This window comes from Lepus europaeus, chromosome Y (genome assembly GCF_033115175.1).
Source record: "Lepus europaeus isolate LE1 chromosome Y, mLepTim1.pri, whole genome shotgun sequence".
Classification (NCBI taxonomy): Eukaryota; Metazoa; Chordata; class Mammalia; order Lagomorpha; family Leporidae; genus Lepus; species Lepus europaeus.
In genome coordinates, this window is record NC_084851.1 from 22,745,753 (window position 1) to 22,765,392 (window position 19,640).

Consider the following 19,640-nt stretch of genomic DNA (forward strand, 5'->3'; position numbering starts at 1 on the left):
CCTTGCTAATCAAGATTCTTTATAAGATCCTACAACAAACAACACAATTAATACAGGATCACTGAAACATTTTTTCCTGGAAGTAACTTAGAACATGCTTCCTCCACTATCTCCAACTTCTTACCAGGAAAGTAGTCGGGGGGGGGGGGGGTGGGGGACAAAAACAAAGATTAATTTCTAAGCAATATATGGTCGATATATTGGAGATATTAAAATAGATTGTCCATAAAATCTAAAAACAAATACAACTGCTGAATAAATTTATCAGATTGCTGGAAAGGATAATATATAAAATCCAATAGATCACCAAGGACAAACAAGAAACAAATAGACAATACGCAGGATCAACAGGCAGAGTAGAAAACAAATACTGACAGAAGAAAAGGAAAAAAAAAGGGATTAAATGCAATATCTTTAAGCATTTTAAATCAATATTTAAAAAGTAACACAAACGACCAAACAGAAAAATGAGAGAAAAATACGAGGGAGAAGAAAGGCCCATAAGCCAACAGACAACATTCTAGCTCACCTGAAGCAGGTTACCGGAAGCTCCAGAAAGAATCCAGCAGGGAGGACAGGGGGACACAGAGGGACACCAGCAGTGGCAGCAGGGAGGTGAGAGGCCCTCCTGCAGCAGGGATGTGAGAGGCCCTCCTGCAGCAGGGAGGAGGGCACAGGAGTGGCAGTTTCCCACCTGACCCAGGACTCCACTCCTGCTGTTTCCTTCCACACAACCTGAGCTCAGGGCGTCCCAGCTGTGGAGGATGCTGATTGGCTGCGTCATTTGTGACGTGTCATGCAAACTGTCCAATCAGAGAGGTGACATCCAGGAGTCTTGACGTCATAGTCGTCTGTCCTACAGTACTGCGGGAGCACTAGGTCCTAGGAGAGGGCGCCACTGCCGCGAGGCTCCCAAGCCAATCAAAATCCACTGCTTTCCACCTTCACTGATGGCGAGGGGCTGCAGGGCAGCGACGCTGGACACCCAGGAAGCTGACCACCACCACACGGTGAGTGTGTGGGCCTGGGTGTCCCGGGGGGAAGCGGAGCCACTGGAGCTGCTGCAGGGCCAGGAGGACGCGGGCTGCCCAGATGTCATCTCTGGGATCTGTGGGCACCATACTGCCACAGGTGCAGCACTTTCCTTGGTCCCTTCTGACCCCGGGTTGGGGGAGACTGGCGCCGGAGACCCCCGGCACCCTGGGCCTTCCCTGCTCGCAGCGACTTCCCATCCCTGGAGCAATCCCTGGGCAGCTGTGTAGCGGCAGCCCCGCGTCTCCCCAGGTGTGCAGTGGGGCCTGAGCTGTCACTAGGGAGACTGTGGGTTCCATGTATTGGGTTCATACGGGCCTGGAGCTGTCCTAATGCGGGCCTTGGTTTCTCCTTCCTTCCCTGTGAGGACTTGATTCCATCCAGTTTTCTAAATACGTAGGCAGCAGGGTTTTGTCCAGGATGCTGACCTCTTTGCTTAGCTGTTCCTAGAGGGGTCTCTTTTCTGTTTCCAGTAACGTAGTAACACAGATTAGGTAAGATAAAAACAGAAGTATTGTTTGACTCTGGGTTTTCATCCAGATTTTAGAGAGGCAGGAGGAACTGTAATTTGACACTGGGGTATCATCTTAGTACTTATAGGCTCCCTTGACAGGCTGTCGTCTGTATTAACACTTTCAAAATAGAGATTTTGGCTACTTAAATTTATGAGTGTTTTAAAAATTTTGTTCCAAATAAAGCCTTTCCAATCCCAAAGATATGTCTAGTTTACTGTTCTTTTGAATTTATGTTTTCATATAGGAGCCCATTTCTTTTTTGATTGTTTTAATGTTTTCAAGATTCTTAAGTATACTTGACAGAATCTGTGTATGTTCAAGATATGAAACCTGATGTTTTATATGTGAGGGGATTTTCAAAAGTTATGGAAAATTTAAATTATCTTCTAATCTTATTTTTTCATAAAATTTTTGGAATTCTCTTGTACATATACACGAATCATGATGAAATGATCAGGACATATCCATCACCTTGCATTGTTACATTTTTAAAGAATACATACGATATTAGCAAGTTGTGAGTATGTAATAGAGTATTCTTTTAAATACTGTGTGGAATATTTTAAATACTATGTTTAAGACCTTGAATTAATTTATCTCATAACTGCAAATGTTTTCCCATTTCCTTTGCTCTGATCCCCTGACAATCACCACTTTTTTCTGTGATTGTGATTTTCTTAGATTCCACACACAATTGAGATTGTGTGGCATTTGTCTTTTAGGGCTGCAACAGCTGGAGCTGGGCCTATCTGAATCCAGGATCCGGGAGCTTCTTCAGGTCTCCCCCCTGGGTGCAGAGGCCCAAACACTTGGGCCATCTTCCACTGCCTTCCCAGGCCTTTATTCAGAGAGCTTGATCAGAAGAGGGGCAGCTGGGATTTGAACTAGTGCCCATGTTGGTGCTGCAGCCAGAGGCTTAATCTACTCCACAGCATAGGGCCCTTTCTCATAAGTAAATTGGTCTTTACAAAAAAACAAAAATGAAGCTTTCTCATGAAAACAAAAAACAACTAATAACTTACCCTGCGCTGGCATTCTGGCACAGCATGTTAAGCTTCAGCTTTCAATACAGCATCCTTATCAGAGTGCCAATTCAAACCCCAGATGCTCTGCTTTTGATCCAGTTTTCTGCTGATGTACCTTGGAAAGTAGTAGAATATGGCTTTCTATTTCAGTAATTGCCACTGATGTGGAAGACTTTGATGAAATTCTGTTCCTGTCTCCAGGCTGGCCCAGCCCTAGCTATTACTGTGATTCAGGGAATGAACAACTGTGTAGAAGCACTCTCTCTCTCTCTCTCTCTCTCTCTCTCTCTCTCTCTCTCTCTCTGTATGTGTTTTCCTCCCTTTCAAATAATAATTATTTTAAAAAAGCAAAACACCACCTATTTGCTTCCCCAGAGTTACACTTCATTCTGAAATAGGCATATGTCCTCATAATTACTGTGCATGTTTAATTTTACTAAATAGGTATAACTAACTTGTATTAGTTATTTATTGCTGTGTAGCAGTCTTCCCCAAAACATAGCAGCTGTTTGCTATCCTATACTGTTTCTGAGAGTTAGGGATGGATGAGTGGCTGGGATAGTTGAATGGTTGACTCTGGCCTGGGTCTACAGAGGTCACTTCTATTTACTAACTTACTGGCTGACAGAAATGCCCCATCCCTATCAAGTTATCATCAGCACAACTGCCTGGATATCTTCAAAACAGGGTACTTGGTCATCCCATAACAAGTCATCTCAGAGATGGTGCAACTGAGCACCAAAGATAGAAGCTATCATTTTATTATATCAAATCCTGAAGTGACAGGCAAATATTTTGCATGTGGGAAGGAACTAGAAAACCTAAACACCAGCAAGGAGGGTTCTTTGGGAGTCACTGTGTAGCTGTTGATTTTGTTATTAGAATCAAATTTTCTAAATATATGTTTCTATGAAATCAAGTTAATTTGTTTTTACTGCTGTGTCATATCCTATTGTATGAATACACCTAGATTAGGTATTCTGTCTGTATTGACTGATTTGACAGTGGTTTCTAATATTTGCAGTTATAAATAGTATTGCAATAAACAGATTTGTGTTGTGAAAGGAATCTTCGAGAATGGAAAATTTTAAGTGTTTTAGTATGCCAGTTTTCAACATTACAACAGCTATCAAATTTTACTTCAGAAAAGATAGATCACCAAAATTATATATGAATTTCAGTTCCTTCAAACTATTACCATATTTGCATTTATTCCTATGCTTTGCCAACCTATGTGTAATAGAGTGTCCTATTTAAGGTGGTATTTTCAAGATCACGTATCTTGGAATATGTTTATGGTATGCTGATCTTGTTCTGTGAAGATGAGGGTTTTTGTTAGTCTCATGTATGTTTTTCTACTTTTTTTTACTGGCATGGATGGGTTCCTTGGGATATTAATTTTTCCATGTTGTATCTCCTAATTACTCTGATTTTTCTGTTTATCTGTTTTTGGTGTTTTTACTTACATCTTTTTAAATTTAGGATAATCAATCCCGTCTTTCTCTCATGACTTGTATTGTGTGCCTTAAGAAATTGTCTGAATCTGAGAAAATATAGATATTTTCTTCTATAGATACCCCATACTTTTTTTTAATTTTCTCCTAAAATGTGAACTAGGAATATAATTTTCTAAGAACACTTGATTTTCTCAGAAATGTTTGTTGAGTTTATAATGTTTCCCCCTTATTTTTCCAATATTTTATTATGAAAATTTAATATATAGAAACCAAATATCTTTATATATAGAAGATCGATTCAGTATATAATTAGTAAAGATCTCATCAGTTGTATCCACGCAGAAACACAAAGTGTAAAAATACTGTTTCAGTACTAGTTATAGCATCACTGCACATTAGACAACACATTAAGGACGGATCCCACATGGGGTGTAAGTACACAGTGCCTCCTGTTGTTGACTTAACAATTTGACACTCCTGTTCATGGCGTCAGTAATCTCCCTAGATTCTGGTCATGAGTTGCCAGGGCTATGGAAGCCCTTAGAGTTCACTGACTTTGATCTTATTCCGATAGGGTCATAGTCAAAGTGGAAGTTCTCTCCTCCCTTCGGAGAAAGGTACCTCTTCTTTGATGGCCCCGTTCTTTCCACTGGGATCTCACTCACAGAGATCTTTCATTTAGGTCTTCTTCTTCTTCTTTTTTGTCTTTTCCATGGTATCTTGGCTTTCCATGCCTACAATACTCTCATGGGCTCTTCAGCCAGATCTGAATGCCTTGAGGGCTGATTCTGAGGCCAGAGTGTTGTTTAGGACATCTGCCATCCTATGAGTCTGCTGTGTATCCCACTTCCCATGTTGGATCGTTCTCTCCCTTTTTGATCCTATCAGTTAGTATTAGCAGACACTTGTCTTGTTTGTGTGATCCCTTTGACTCTTAGACCTATCAGAGCCATCAATTGTGAACTGAAATTGATCACTTGGACTAGTGAGATGGCATTGGTACATGCCACCTTGATGGGATTGTATTGGAATCCCCTGGTACATTTCTAACTCCACCATTTGGGGCAAGTCCGATTGAGCGTGTACCAAATTGTATATCTCCTCTCTCTCTTTTTCCCACTCTTATATTTAACAGGGATCACTTTTCAGTTAAAATTTAAACACCTAAAAATAATTGTGTGTTAATTACAGAGTTCAACCACTAGTACTAGAACTTCTGTATATAAATATAATTGGAAATGAAAAAAAAAACCTGGTGTTAAATTGGAAATGGCATAGAAAATTAATTTAAAAAATATTATGTAGGATCTATAACTAGTACTCCAACAGTATTTTTTCACTTTGTGTTGCTATATGGGGACAAGCTGTTGAAATCTTTACCTAATCTATACTAAACTGATCTTCTGTATATAAAGAGAATTGAAAATGAATCTTGATGTGATTGGAAGGGGAGAGGGAGCAGGGAAGGGGAGGGTTGTGGATGGCAGGGAAGTTTTGGGAGGGGGGAAGCCATTGTAACCCATAAGCTGTACTTTGGAAATTTATATTCATTAAAAAAGTTTAATAATAATAAAAAAAGGAAAAAAGAAATCAAATATCATTCAGTGACATTCTGCATATAAGCCATGTAGATTTGGTAATTTGTAACATTTTGTTGTGTATCAATTGGTGTGTGGGTACATTTTTTACTGAACTATTTGCAAATAAATTGCAAGCATCATGGCATGTCACTCCTCAGTATATCATTATGCATATTAAAAATATGGAAGTCTCTTATATAAACACAATATTATTATTACACCTGAAACACTAGCAGTAATTTACAAACAGATTTTCCTCACTGTCACAAAAATGTTGTTTTAATTATTTTAAGGGCCAAAATTTATGTCTTTGTAGAATGTATCATATTGAGTTTTGCCTTATTATTTCCTATTGTTATCAATTAATGATAGGTTAACCTCATATTTCCTAAAAATTTTGAAGTTATATCTAGAGGCTTAGTTTCAAGTAAAATATATTTTGGCTCAGTCCCCACTGAAATTTTAATAGCCTCTTTGTCATGCACCATGTCCCTGTATATACCTGGGCTCTTTCCGAGCATCCTACTCTGTCTCAGGAAAGAGTTCTGTAACCCTGCACTACACCACATGGCCCTAATTTCTGTAATGATACTAGAACAGTGGTCTGTAAGACCTTGATCTTTGTCCTTACACTTCGTGTCCTGCTTAGTTTTGCAGTTTTAATGAGCTTATCAACATATTTCAGAAATCCTTGTGGGATTCTAAGTAGAATTACATTAAATTTATTGAGTATAGATTAATTAATTGCTGCATTATCTTTTCCCCATGAATGTACTAAATTTCTCCATTTGTTTCCATCTTCTTTTATGTCCTACTGAAATGGTTTGTAATGATATTTTTCAAAAAGATTTTCTCATAAATTTCTTATGAGGTACCTCATAGTTCTTATTGTTACTGTAAGTGGGATTATATTAAATTGTATTTTCTAGCTGATTGTTTGTTGTATAGTCATATAACTGTTTTGTATATTAACCTTATTTGTATATTAATCTGCAAATAATATACTTTTTATAATTTCTAATCTTTGTATCATATACTATTATTTTTGTAAAGGTTTTTGAGGCAATATTGTATAAATATTATGATAGTGATCATTTTTATGAGGCTTTCAAAAAGTTCATGTAAAGTGCATGCTATGCAAATATTATTCATAGATTTCAAGAAATGTTAGCACCAGATCAACAGATATTTTAATTCTGTTTTCCCATAAAGTGCTTTGAAGTGCCTCATATGTCCCATGCTTCATTACTGAGCGTGATGCACAGGGCAGGTGTTGTATTTCCCTTCCTATTCCTAAATGTAGAGATCCTCAGTTATTGTTAGTCGATTAGCATAAAGAAAAAACTCTTTGGCAGTTTCTAGTAACATTAAACACAGGCTTACTTCATGAGACTCCTAGGTGTATGCAGAGAAGTAGAGGTCTGAGTCTACTTAAAGACCTAACTGGAAGGTTCATAGCTTATTCATAATTGTAGAACTACTTAAAACTACCATTTTTTTTTCAAAATAGAAACAACCCAAAAGATCACCAAGGGAGAATAGATAAACAAAGTGTTAAGTCATTGGAACATGGCACAACAAATTTCATTGTCCTGAACAATGCAATTCAATGTTTCTTTTGTATAAGTATATGAAAGATAAATTTCATCTATAGAATCCTAATTTCCATGTGTGTAATTCTGGAATGACCTGTACCCTTAACATGTGAAGATGCCAACTCTGGTCCTCTGGCTACAGTCCTTGAAGAGGAAAGACCCCAAGTGATGTCAGCTGATGTATATAGGGTGATTTCTGTCCTCTATCTATTTACTGTTGACACTGCTTAAATTTTAAGTTTTTGGTGTTCTGAGGTTTCAGCACAATGTGCCTAGGTGTAGAATATTTTTGCATCCTACTTGAGCTAATTTGTGCTCTCTGAATGTGATAATCCTACATCCATCATCAATTCTAGATCATCCTCAGCTGTCACCTCAGCCACTGTTGCCTAGTGTCTCCTATGCATCTCCAATAAGATTAACTTTAGATTTCTTGATATTTACTTCAGGTCCCTGAACAATTTGTTTATATTTTCTTCTCTTTATCTTTGGTGTATTCTATATAATTTCTTCAGATGCATCTTGTACTGGCCCAATTCAGCTCTGTGCACTGCCCTATTTAATCTATTCAATAATTTTCTATTTAATCGACAATATTTCATCTCTAGAAATTTTGTTCTATTTCTTTAAAATGTACAAGCTTGCTTTTCTATGGTATCATGTAATAATTTTATTGTGGCTTGTACTTCCTTTATTTATATAATTAAAAGGCAATAAAATTTCCAAAAGTTATAATACATGGTGCTCATGCCCTCAGAGTATCATTGCCTGAAGTGCTTCCTCATTTTTTTTTTGAAACTCAAGGTCTATCATACAGAAGTTTAAGTTTTTAACTAGCTGCTTAATCCAATCTTTTATTTTTAGAACAATACATGCTGTAATAGACACCATTGATATATGCCCATTCACATAGGTGAAGTAAGCCTCCAGATTAAATTACTAGAACTAAAATTGCTGAGTTAAAGAGCATAGGCATTCATAAATCTGATGCATAAAGTCATACTGCTTTTTGTAGATGTGATCTTTGGAACTGGATACTCCAGTTTGCTGGGTTTGCTTAGAATGGTTTGTTTCTCCAGTCAGCCCTGCCAACATGATCTTTTCAGACTTTTAGGAAATTTACTAATATAACAAGTAAAAATGATTATTGCTACTTTTTTGGTTTTTTATTTCTGCAAGTGAGATTGACCTGTTCATAAATCTAAAGATATTTGTCCTTTTATTTAAACAGTCATACAAACGATGTATATACATAGTGTTGTCCATTTTTTCTGTTTGGTTTTTAGATTTTTACATTGATTTGTTGCAGTTTCTTATGTAATGAAGTAAGTCACCCATTATCTAGAGGATAAACTGTATGATTCATATCTTATAAATATTTAAGATTTTTTTTTGTAGCTGCTTTGAACTTTAGTTGCGAAAACCAGAAGCTTAACAGTATCAAAAGGGCACACAGGGTGGCCTCTTCGACCAGGCCTTGGGCTGCTGCGGCTGCCCGAGGAGTGGGCTCAGTGGTTCGGCGTCAGCGGCAGGCCAGGCTACCTGCGGCCCCTGCCCTCCGCTGAGCCCCACACCATGGCCGCGCCCGCCCACAGCCCTTTGCTCAGTCAGCAGCTCAGCAGTAGCGTCTCGGAGATCTGGCACAGAGCCAACCGCTGGCGCGTGTCCCTGGACAGGAACCACTTCACCCCCGGGAGCTGAAGGTCAAGACCCAGGACAGCATGGTGGAGATCACGGGCAAACACGAAGAGCGACAGGAGCACGGCTACCTCGCCCGCTGTTCCACCCGGAAGTACACGCTGCCCCCAGCGTGGACCCCATGCTGGTCTCCTCCTCCCGATCCCCGGAGGGTGCGCTCCCCGTAGAAGCGCTGCTGCCCAAGCCGGCCACGCAGTCATGGAGATCGCCATCCCGGTCACCTTCGAGGCCCGCGCCCAGATCAGCGCCCAGAAGCCGGGAAGTTGCAGCAGCCTGCGGCCAAGTAGAGCTGCCTCCTGCATCGCCCAGCCCCCAGCACCCCCCTGTGCGCCCTTTTGGTACTGTTAAGCTTCTGCTGTTCATAAGTAAAGATCTAAGCAGCTGCAAAAAAATTCCTTATGATGCATTGTGTGTTAAAATGTCTACTTCTGTGAATTTAAATATTTCAGTATTTGAGTCTGTTGGATTTACTGGCACATTTGAAGTGGCTTTATCTCACTGAAACATAGTATTTTATGATTTATTCAAGCTGTGTGTTATTTTACCTGCCTCAACTGTGTGGTTTAAACACCTCCTCCCTCTAGGTGACTAGTCCATTTCCTTTAACATTTCTTGAAAGCCATCTCAATTAATTTGAAATCCCACAACTATTGTACACCAAATTCTAGTAAACATTTTAGAGACTTTTATTTAAGTATGCATTTTCTATTCTAATTCAGCAATACATATTTCAGCATTAGTTCCCATTTTTCCCAAGAATCACTGCTGTGCATTTTTAATTGTCCTTTTTGAACACTTGAACACTGACTTCAGCTTGTTTAGTTCCTTAAAATCTTCTCATTATGTTAGTGAGTGTGTAATCAGTCCATTCACGGCCATGATGTGATTATTTGAAAAAAATTTATTAAAATAAAGAGAGCAGACTTCATGTACTTCAGGTACCAGGCTGTTTTGATTGTAACTGTCCTGTAGAATGTCTTAAAATCTGGTCTTGTGATGCTTCTAGCTTTGTTTTTGCTGTTTAAGATTGTGTTTGGTATTTGGTGTCTCTTTGCTTACATATGGATTTTAGCATTACTTTTTTAGATATGAGAAAATGTCCTTGGTATTTTTATTGGAATCTCATTGAATATGTAAACTTCTTTTTGTAGTATGGATATCTTGATGACATTAATTCTTCCATTCCAAGAACACAGGTGGTTTTTCCAATTTTCCTTCTTCTTCTATTTCTTTCTTAAAAATTTTATAAATTTCACATCCTTGGTTAAATTTATTCAAAGGTGTATAGATTTGTAGTAGCTGCTCTGAATGGTAGTGATATTTATGTTCTTTCTCAGCTGTGGCATTATTTGTGTATTCAAAGGCAATTGATTTTGAGTGCTGATTTTATATCCTGCAGCTTTACCAAGCTCTCCTATGAGTTCCAATAGTCTCTTAGTGTAATGTTTTTTGTTCCTCTCTATATAGAATCATGTTTCCTGTAATGAGGGATAGTTTGAACTCCTCCTTTCCAACTTCTATCCCTGTGATTTCTATTTCATGCCTAATGGCTCTGGGTAAAATCTCCAGAATTATATTAAATAGCAATTGTGAAAGTAAGCATTATCTGGTTTCAGATTTTAGTGGAAATGATTCCATAATTCTCAAAATCAATATGATGTTGATTGTGGGTTTGTCATAGGTGGCCTTGATTCTCATGAGGTATGTTCTTTCTGTACCCAATTTTCTTAAGGCTTTTATCATGAAAGGATGTTATATTTTATCAAATGCTCACTTTGTATGTATTGAGATAATCACGTGATTTTCATTCTCAACTTGTTAATGTGATGTATGCTATTTATTGATTTGCATATGTTTAATCATCCCATATGTTCCATATAAATGATCTCTCTGATTTGTTGTTGCATTAGATTAGCTAGTATTATATTGAGAATTTTTGCATATATTTTCATCAGGAATATTGAAGTATACTTCTCTTTCTCATACTTTTTCCTTGTTTGGGAATTAAGGTGATGCTTCCTTTTTTTCTTTTCACATCCCTGAAGCATTTTAAGTTAGTGTGGCTACATTTTTTTCAGCCATGTTGAATCCAATCAGGAGTATGAAATTCTTAAGTAGAAATTTGAACAAACAAGATTTTTACAAATAAAATCCTTATGTTTTCTTTTCATGAAGCATCTTCATGTAAAAGCTCAGTTTCTCTTTGATATTTATCTATCTCCTAGAGTGTGGTAGGCTATCATGAAGTAATTAAAATCATAGTTTATAACTTGTACTGTAGAGGAAATATGGCTGCAACCAGAGACAAAGAAAGAAAAATGGACCTCCCCTCCCAACACAAACTTTGAATAGTGGCTGATCACAATTAACTAGTGAAACAGCTACCTAGTGTTACCTTGTCTAGGGAGGGAAGATGTACTAAGTTCTGCTTCTGTAACTCCATTCACAAATCTGTCCTAATAAATCTGCCCCTGGTATCTCTTTTACAAACAAATAAGACCCCCCAACCATTGAAACAGTGGCCCTAAGTCAGGTAGGCTGCAATTTAACCCTAACAATGCTATAACAGGTAAAGCATGATGCTTCTGAACCTATAAATATTGTAATAAACTGGGGATTATTGCTCAGTTTTCAGGAAATGATTCCAGCTGAGCCTACTGGCATTATAAACTGCTTGGATTCTCTACTGTCTCTGATGCGTGTTTGAATGAGGGGTGTTTCCCTCCCCAGGTTTCTGTAACAGTACATATTTCAAGTTATAAGAGCTGGGCTTAGTAACCAGAATCATAAATCTCCTTCTGAAGATCCATGTTTCTCTTGAAAAGAGGAAATGAAGTGGGTTGCCACTTTCTTTGAAGACAAAAAATGGTGACCAAAAAGAAATAGCATGAAGTCCTTATGTGATTTCCTGATAGAGTGATAAGATGTATTTCTTCACTGAAAATAACTTTCAGAGGGTTTCTGACTGCAGCAGGCTCAGAAAGCAGCAGCTGCACTGACCCTCTGGTATCACTGACTGTCAGGCATCTGATCCAAATCACCTGATGCAGGCTTCCATAGGAACAGTTGACTAACAGCTAAACACTCTCTGAAGAGGGATAAGTAATAACATGTGAAGTGACAAAAAGCACCTACTGCATGAAATAGAATCAAAATAACAAATCTGAGTCTTATGCTAGAAAGAATTTTTATGTCATGGTTCTAAAATGAGAAAAAGTTAAAAAAATAAAGTTATAGAAATCATAAATTATTTATGTATTATTGGTAACAATGATTATAGCAACTGATATTCTGAATATCAGAATAAATATAGTAGAAGGATTAATTTACATGAAGGTGGTTTGAGTGATCTGCTGGGATGCTATTTTAAAAGAGTAAATTTGAAAAAATAGCCTCCAAAACTGAAACTTGCATCAGGAAAAAAAGTGAATGACTAGATGATATTTCTACAGCTGGATCAAAGAACTCTGAAAATTCTGTGGCATAAAATGACTTGTTCTATGTTGAAAGCATTCACATGATATCCTCAGTGTCTGGATAATTTGGGATGAGTTAATTTTGCCCTTTACACACCCTTCTGCTACCCAATCTGGAACTTGGATTTGAACTGGAGAAGATGCAGCAAGATCAGCTTTTTAATCCCCTGCTCACTACTCATCCTGAGTCCAGAGAGTTTTTGATGCTTGCTTACTGCTGCAGAAATGTTTCTACATGCTCCCCCCCATTCCTTTCCTGTATCTGTGCTCAATTGAGCAGTGATCTGCCTCTCAGTATCACCTTAGCTTGTGGTCTTTTCTCATTATGTGCATGCACTTGTATTTATCCCTTCTATTCATCTCCCGTATTTATTTCATTGTCTTTCTGGAAAAAGAAAAACACCAAACAGTGATGCAATAAACTATTAGGACTTGATAGTGCCTGATCATGACACAAGACAGTCTACTGTTACAAAATGAAGGCGACAAATAGAACTGTTTGATTTATATGTCAGCAATTCAGAAGTGGTAAAATGCATAGTTTTGGAAAGTAAAAACTTTGGGGAAAATTTTCTCAACTATATCTGAAAATGAACCATGACATAAATTATTACAGTTGTATAACTCTGATGATTGTGTTCCCGAATTTACCATGGGAATAATGAAAATTATATAGAAATAAAGAACACAAAACACTGTAGTATACTGTCATAGTACACTGTATATTCCTAGGAAATATGCTAAACTATATGAATGTACTGTTTGATGGAGATCCTCAGTTTGATTGTAGAGAGACAGGGAGAGAGAGAAAGAGAGAGAGAGAGAGAGAGAGAGAGAGAGAGAGAGAGAGAGAGAGAGAGAGAGAGAGAGCTAATCTAAAGCCAGGAGCCAGGAGCTTCTTCTGGGTCTTCCACATGGATGGTAGGGGGCTCAAGGACTTGGGCCATATTCTGCTGCTTTCTAAGGCACATTAACAGACAGCTGGACCAGAAATGGAGCATTCAGACACAAAACAGCACCCACATGTGGTGCCCAAGTCACAAGGAACAGCTTTATGCACTATACCACAATGCTAGCCCTAAGATCCTCATTTTTTAACTTTTCCACAAAGCAAATTAACTTCAAAGATTACTTGAGTGTTTAAATAAAAAAAATACGCTTAACAATGTAGTTTAATTTCTCTTAGACTTTTCAATAAGAATATCATTAATGAAAGTTTGAAGTTATTGATGAAACAGTTTAATGAAAACACCCTAATTTTTAAAAAAATGCATAAAATCTGCCCATGAATAATTTTATAGTTGTCCACTTACCATTTCATCTCATTTCTAAAACATTATAGATATGTAAGTGTTTTGATGAACTTGAAGTTACCACGCTATAATTAAATGAGCATAAAAATGCAAATCTGTACTTAAATTCTTTGACATTTCTTAACATTAGTGCATCCCATAGTATAAGGTTCAACTCTTTCCAATTGTTGACATTTTATATTCAAAAGAGAGAAATGGCTCTCAGAAGAGGTTTTGGCTTTTTAATGAATATAAATTTGTAGAATGGACACCACCATTTCAGGCTCCAGTGTTCAGAAGGCCTGGAAATTCTAGGCATGCTTACAGGGTCTGGTTTTCCAATTATCTCAGTTATTAAGTTGATAGTTATACCATGTCAAAAATTGTCAAATGGTGAAACTTTGTTATTTTGACAAGGCTAAAAATTCTAGGAGTTTAGTAACTTTGTGAAGATTATTTTTTCTCTAGATATATTGGAAATATGTAGTCCTTTGCATGTATTATCTGTTTGAAAGTAGTCTCTCTCTCTCTCTCTCTCTCTCTCTCTCTCTCTCTCTCTCTCTCTCTCTCTCTCTCTCTCTCTTTAGTTTCCCAGATAACAGGGCAATACACTCTATTACTTTTGCTATTCTTTATTATCTGCACATTAAAGAAAGAGTAAAGAATGTCAGTATTACTGTTATGACATTGTTTTATGTGATTTATTTGTCATCAGAGTAGTTAAAAAAACACTCTGAAGGTTTCCCACTATTTCAGATATGCAAAACACTTCATTAACTTATATTTATGTTTTCTTTATCTAGTTTTTAGCTGATTTTAACTCAAGTGTGTATCATACTTCTGCTTTCAAAGAGAACCAATTTCTCTAATAGCTCTACTTTGGATAGTCTCTATAAAAGGGGTGCAAATGTTTTGCAGGATTATTTCAGAAGCAAGTGATAAATGAGTATGTAGGAATGGTGTGAAGTTTTCTCTTTTGCAAAACTGCTTTCTCTCTGTGAGCTGACCTATCTTAGTTCCAGCAAAAGGACAGTGGTCAGAGGCCAGGTTCTGCTGCAGTGTGACACAGCTCTTAGCATGATTCCAACCTGTGCTGTTTCTGGAGTGTGAGACTCTCTGTTCATGATAAGAACATATGTCTTCTGAGGATGACATAGCCAGATGTAGAAAAATGGGCTCTTTTGCCTCCTGTGCAAGCTCTCTGTATAAGAAGTGCATTAGTAGTATCACTCTCCAGAGCATCTGGATAGGTACAGATTTCACAATTGTTGAGAATAGGAGTTTAAAAATTAATGTACACTTTGAAATATATAGGTGATATAAAATCATGATATATGTTCAGCATTAGATTTACATTTTACAAATTAGCTAACAATAATTAAATTTCAAAAAGCAGTTTATGTAGTTTGCAAAAATATGAAAACAATGGTGAGTAGATTGATATAGGTTTTAGGCCGGCACTGTGCCTCACTTGGATAATCCTCCAGCTGTGACACTGGCACTCTGGGTTCTAGTCCTGGTTGGGGCACCAGGTTCTAGTCCCAGTTCCAGTCCAGCTCTCTGCTGTGGCCCAGGAAGGCAGTGGAGGATGCCCCAAGTGCTTGGGCCCTGCACCCCATGGGAGACCAGGGTAAGCACCTGGCTCCTGCCATCGGATCAGCGCAGTGCACCAGCTGCAGCGCACCGGCAGAGGTGGCTATTGGAGGGTGAACCAACAGCAAAGGAAGACCTTTCTCTCTGTCTCTCTCTGTCCACTCTGCCTGTGGGAAAAAAAAGTAAATGTGGAAATTGTAGTGATGTGTCCAACTAGCATGGATGAAAAGGCAATAACAACTATTCAAAGATCTTAAAATTCTGAATGTGGTGAGAACACTAAGCAATAAATTAATAATGCAGCATCACACATGTAATACAATGAATGTATTCATAAAAATACTTTCTCTTGAAATAAAATACAAAGCATAGACAATTACATATAAAAATAAACCATTGCAGATTTTAGGTTTTGGTTTTCCCAAACAAATCTTTTATTCAAGGAATATGAGTTTCAGGCATTTCATAAGTACCACTTTAGGATATAGTGATTCTTCCCACCACCCCTGCCCTCCCACCCACACTCCCACCCCTCCTCCTCCACCCTTTCCCATTCCCAGTCCCATTCTCCACTAAGATTCATTTTCAATTTAAGGTGTTTTTAGAGCTTTGTCCTCATGTATGCCTATTTTTGAATGTGAATCACATATAAGACTAATCTTAGACTACTTTAACCATACTGCCTGTTTCCCCACTCCATATTTTATTTCCTTTTTAAAAATTAAAATATATATCCAACTAAATTTTTGTGCATCATTGATTTATATTCTGAACATTTATAGATTTTGACAATAAATTTTTGATGTACTTTTGTTTTAGACCCAGAATGGAGAGTTTAGAACAATGTGAGAGTAGATAGAAGTTCAGAGCACTCTTCTGCTTTTCAGTTTTATCTTATTTGACTACCAATAAATAAAGTTTAAGCAAACATTTCTTCTAAAATGTTTTTAATGAGTATTAGAAATCATGATTCAAACTATTTGCTAGTTAAATACCTTTATTTACCCACCTTGCAGAAATGAAGGTGTATGTAATATTTTCATATACGGTTGGCTAATAGACCGTAATATCATTCAAAAAGCTTAGTGACACCATTTTGCCCTCGTTTAAAAAATGAAATGGACACCTAACCTGGGAGTGTCATCTTTGACACACCTTCAACCCTGAGGAACCAAACACAGCACTAAGCCCACACTCATCTCAATCCTCTAAGGCTCCACCGAAAGCAGACAGTCCACTTAATATAGAGCCATAGTGTAACAAGAGAAAACACCACAGTGAAGAAACCAAATATCTCCAACATGCCAAACAACAAACACAAAAACCGAGGTAACAAGAACAAGGAAGACACTATGATGCCACCAAATGAAAAAGACACCCCAATGCAAGATTATGAAGATGATGAGATTGAAGAAATGCAAGAAGCAGATCTCAAAAAATTGATAAGAACATTAAGAAGTTCTCAAAAACAAATTCTTGAAATACAGAAATCCTTCATGGACAAGATAGAAAATCTCTCTCATAAAAATGAAATATTAAGGAGGAATCAAAATGAAATGAAACAACTAGTGGAACAAGAAACTGTGATAGTGATGAGAAATCATAATGAAATGAAGAATTCAATAGTTCAAATGACAAACACATTAGAGAGCCTTAAAAACAGAATGGGTGAAGCAGAAGAGAGAATAATGGACTTAGAAGACACAGAACAGGAAAGGAAACAGGCAAACCAAAGAAAAGATGAGGAAATTAGAAATCTAAAAAATATTGTCGGGAATCTACAGGATACTATTAAAAAACCTAACATTCGGGTTCTAAGAGTTCCTGAAGGCATGGAGAGGGAGAAAGGATAAGAAGGCATTTTCAGTGACATACTAGCAGAAAATTTTCCAGATTTGGAGAAGGACAGAAGCATCTTAGTACAGGAAGCTCATAGAACCCCTAATAAACATGACCAAAAGAGATCCTCACCACGACATGTTGTAATCAAACTCACCACAGTGAAACATAAAGAGAAGATCCTAAAATGTGCAAGAGAGAAACGTCAGATTACTCTTAGAGGATCCCTAATTAGACTCACAGCAGACTTCTCATCAGAAATCCTACAAGCTAGAAGGGAATGGCGAGACATAGCCCAGGTACTAAGAGAGAAAAACTGCCAGCCCAGAATATTATATCCTGCAAAGCTCTCATTTGTGAATGAAGGTGAAATTAAGACCTTTCACAGCAAACAGAAACTGAAAGAATTTGTTGCCACTCATCCTGCCCTGCAAAAGATGCTTAAAGATGTGTCCATGACGGCATTGTATGAGTTATGTTAGAATGGGTGACATGTAAAGGGAGACAGTCATGAGTGACAGGGCACTGCTTGTCCACTCATGGCTCCCTCTTGCTATCACTGAATATCTGCTGTGTATTATACTAGAGTGGGTGAAGTATGAGATGGGAAGGCATGAGAGACCAGGGCACTGCACATTCATACAGAGCTACTGTGTGTCATCACTCCATATCTGGTATTTACAGACCTATGTTGCCCCTTGATATCTAAAAGTCCTTTCATATCCTAGAACATAGAACATTACATCTGCTAGGCCAAAACTCCCACTTCCCAGATAAGGAAAAAGAGTCTCAGGAAAGGGAAGTTACATCACCTGAAATTGCAGCCATCTCAAGGCAGAGCTTTGTCCTTATTCAAAGTTGCCCAAATTCTTTCATCAAGAAATCTTTCCCAGGAGAGAGGGAAGACACTTTAATATTCAGAATTAAAATAAAATATTACTCAGGCAAATTGTACACTCCTCATTATATCACTAGTTGTACCATTACCTCACTAGTGAAAATGAGGGGAATTTTTTTAAATAAGCATCACACATTCTAGGGCCAGTGCTGTAGTGCAGTGGATTAAAGCCCTGGCCTGAAGCACCAGCATCCCATATGGGCACTGGTTCTAGTCCAGGCTGCTCCTATTCCAATCAGCTCTCTGCTGTGTCCTGGGAAAGTGGTAGAAGATGGCCCAAGTGCTTGGGCCCCTGCACCCACATGGGAGACCAGGAAGAAGCTCCTGGTTCCTGGCTTCAGATCAGCATAGCTCTGGTGGTTGCAGCTTTCTGGGGAGTGAACCATTGGATGGAAGAACTCTCTCTCTCTCTACCTCTTTCTGTAACTCTGTATTTCAAATAAATAAAATAAATCTTTAATAAATAAAAAAAATAAACATCACACATTCTCCACAATAAGTAATTAGTTGAGGCAGATACATTTGGCACTGATAGCTCTGTCCATACCTGCCACCCCCTTCATCTGGGAAAAAAAAGGAGAAAGTAGATGAGTAGGCCTTCTGCAGAGATGCCACATCTACCACCAGAGACAGAGCTCCCAGAAGGCCTGGAGTCCTGTGCAACTGGGTCCAGCTTCTCAGGAAAATCCATGAGTCATATGATCAAAAATACCAATCAGGTCAATTTTATTTTATTTTTTTAACTTTTCTTTAATGAATATAAATTTCCAATGTACAGTTTATGAATTTCAGTGGTTTCCCCCTCCCATAACTTCCCTCCCACCAACAACCCTCCCCTCTCCTGCTGACTCTCCCCTTCCATTCACATCAAGATTCATTTTCAATTCTCTTTATATACAGAAGATCAATTTAGTATATTAAGTAAAGATTTCAATAGTTTGCACCCACATAGAAACACAAAGTGAAACATATGTTTGAGTACTAGTTATAGCATTAATTCAAAATGTACAGCACATTAAGGACAGAGATCCCACATGAGGAGCAAGTGCACAGTGACTCCTGTTGTTGACCCAACAAATTGACGCTCTAGGTTATGTCACCAGTAACCACCCTAGGCTGTTGTCATGAATTGCCAAGGCTATGGAAGCCTTCCAAGTTCACCGACTCTAATCATATTTAGACAAGGTCATAAAAGACAGAGTGAGGATAGTAACCAATGATCCTAAGAGTGGCATTTACCAGGTCTGAACAATTATACAGCATTAAGTGGGGAAGAGGATCATCAGTACACACAGATTGAGATTAGAGCCATTGAAGGTAGAGTAGATGTTATGATTACAAAGGAATGAGGCCCAAGTGCACTAGACAGGGTCTAGAACAAAGGACAGAGTCATTATTAGAGGAGCTAAGAAAGGTGCTGTCTAAGCTACAATTAAGTTTATTGATTGAGAGGCAAATAGAACCTGACAGAAGGGGCTTGATAATAATCTGGTGGGCTTTAGGCCTTGTAAATTCAGAGGCCCAGACCTATCTATCTCTTCACATGGGGTACATCCTAAGGGAGGTGTGAACCTCCTAGGGGAAGGCACTCTGTTGACTTTCATTACTTGGCTGGCCTGGGAGGAGAGCTGGCCAGGTAA

The 19,640-nt window shown here is 38.1% G+C and overlaps 1 pseudogene; it reads left to right on the top strand.

The window, feature by feature from the left end:
• The first annotated feature begins 3,202 nt into the window (after positions 1 to 3,202).
• On the top strand, positions 3,203 to 9,189 carry LOC133754155 (heat shock protein beta-1-like; annotated as a pseudogene).
• The last annotated feature ends 10,451 nt before the right edge of the window (positions 9,190 to 19,640 follow it).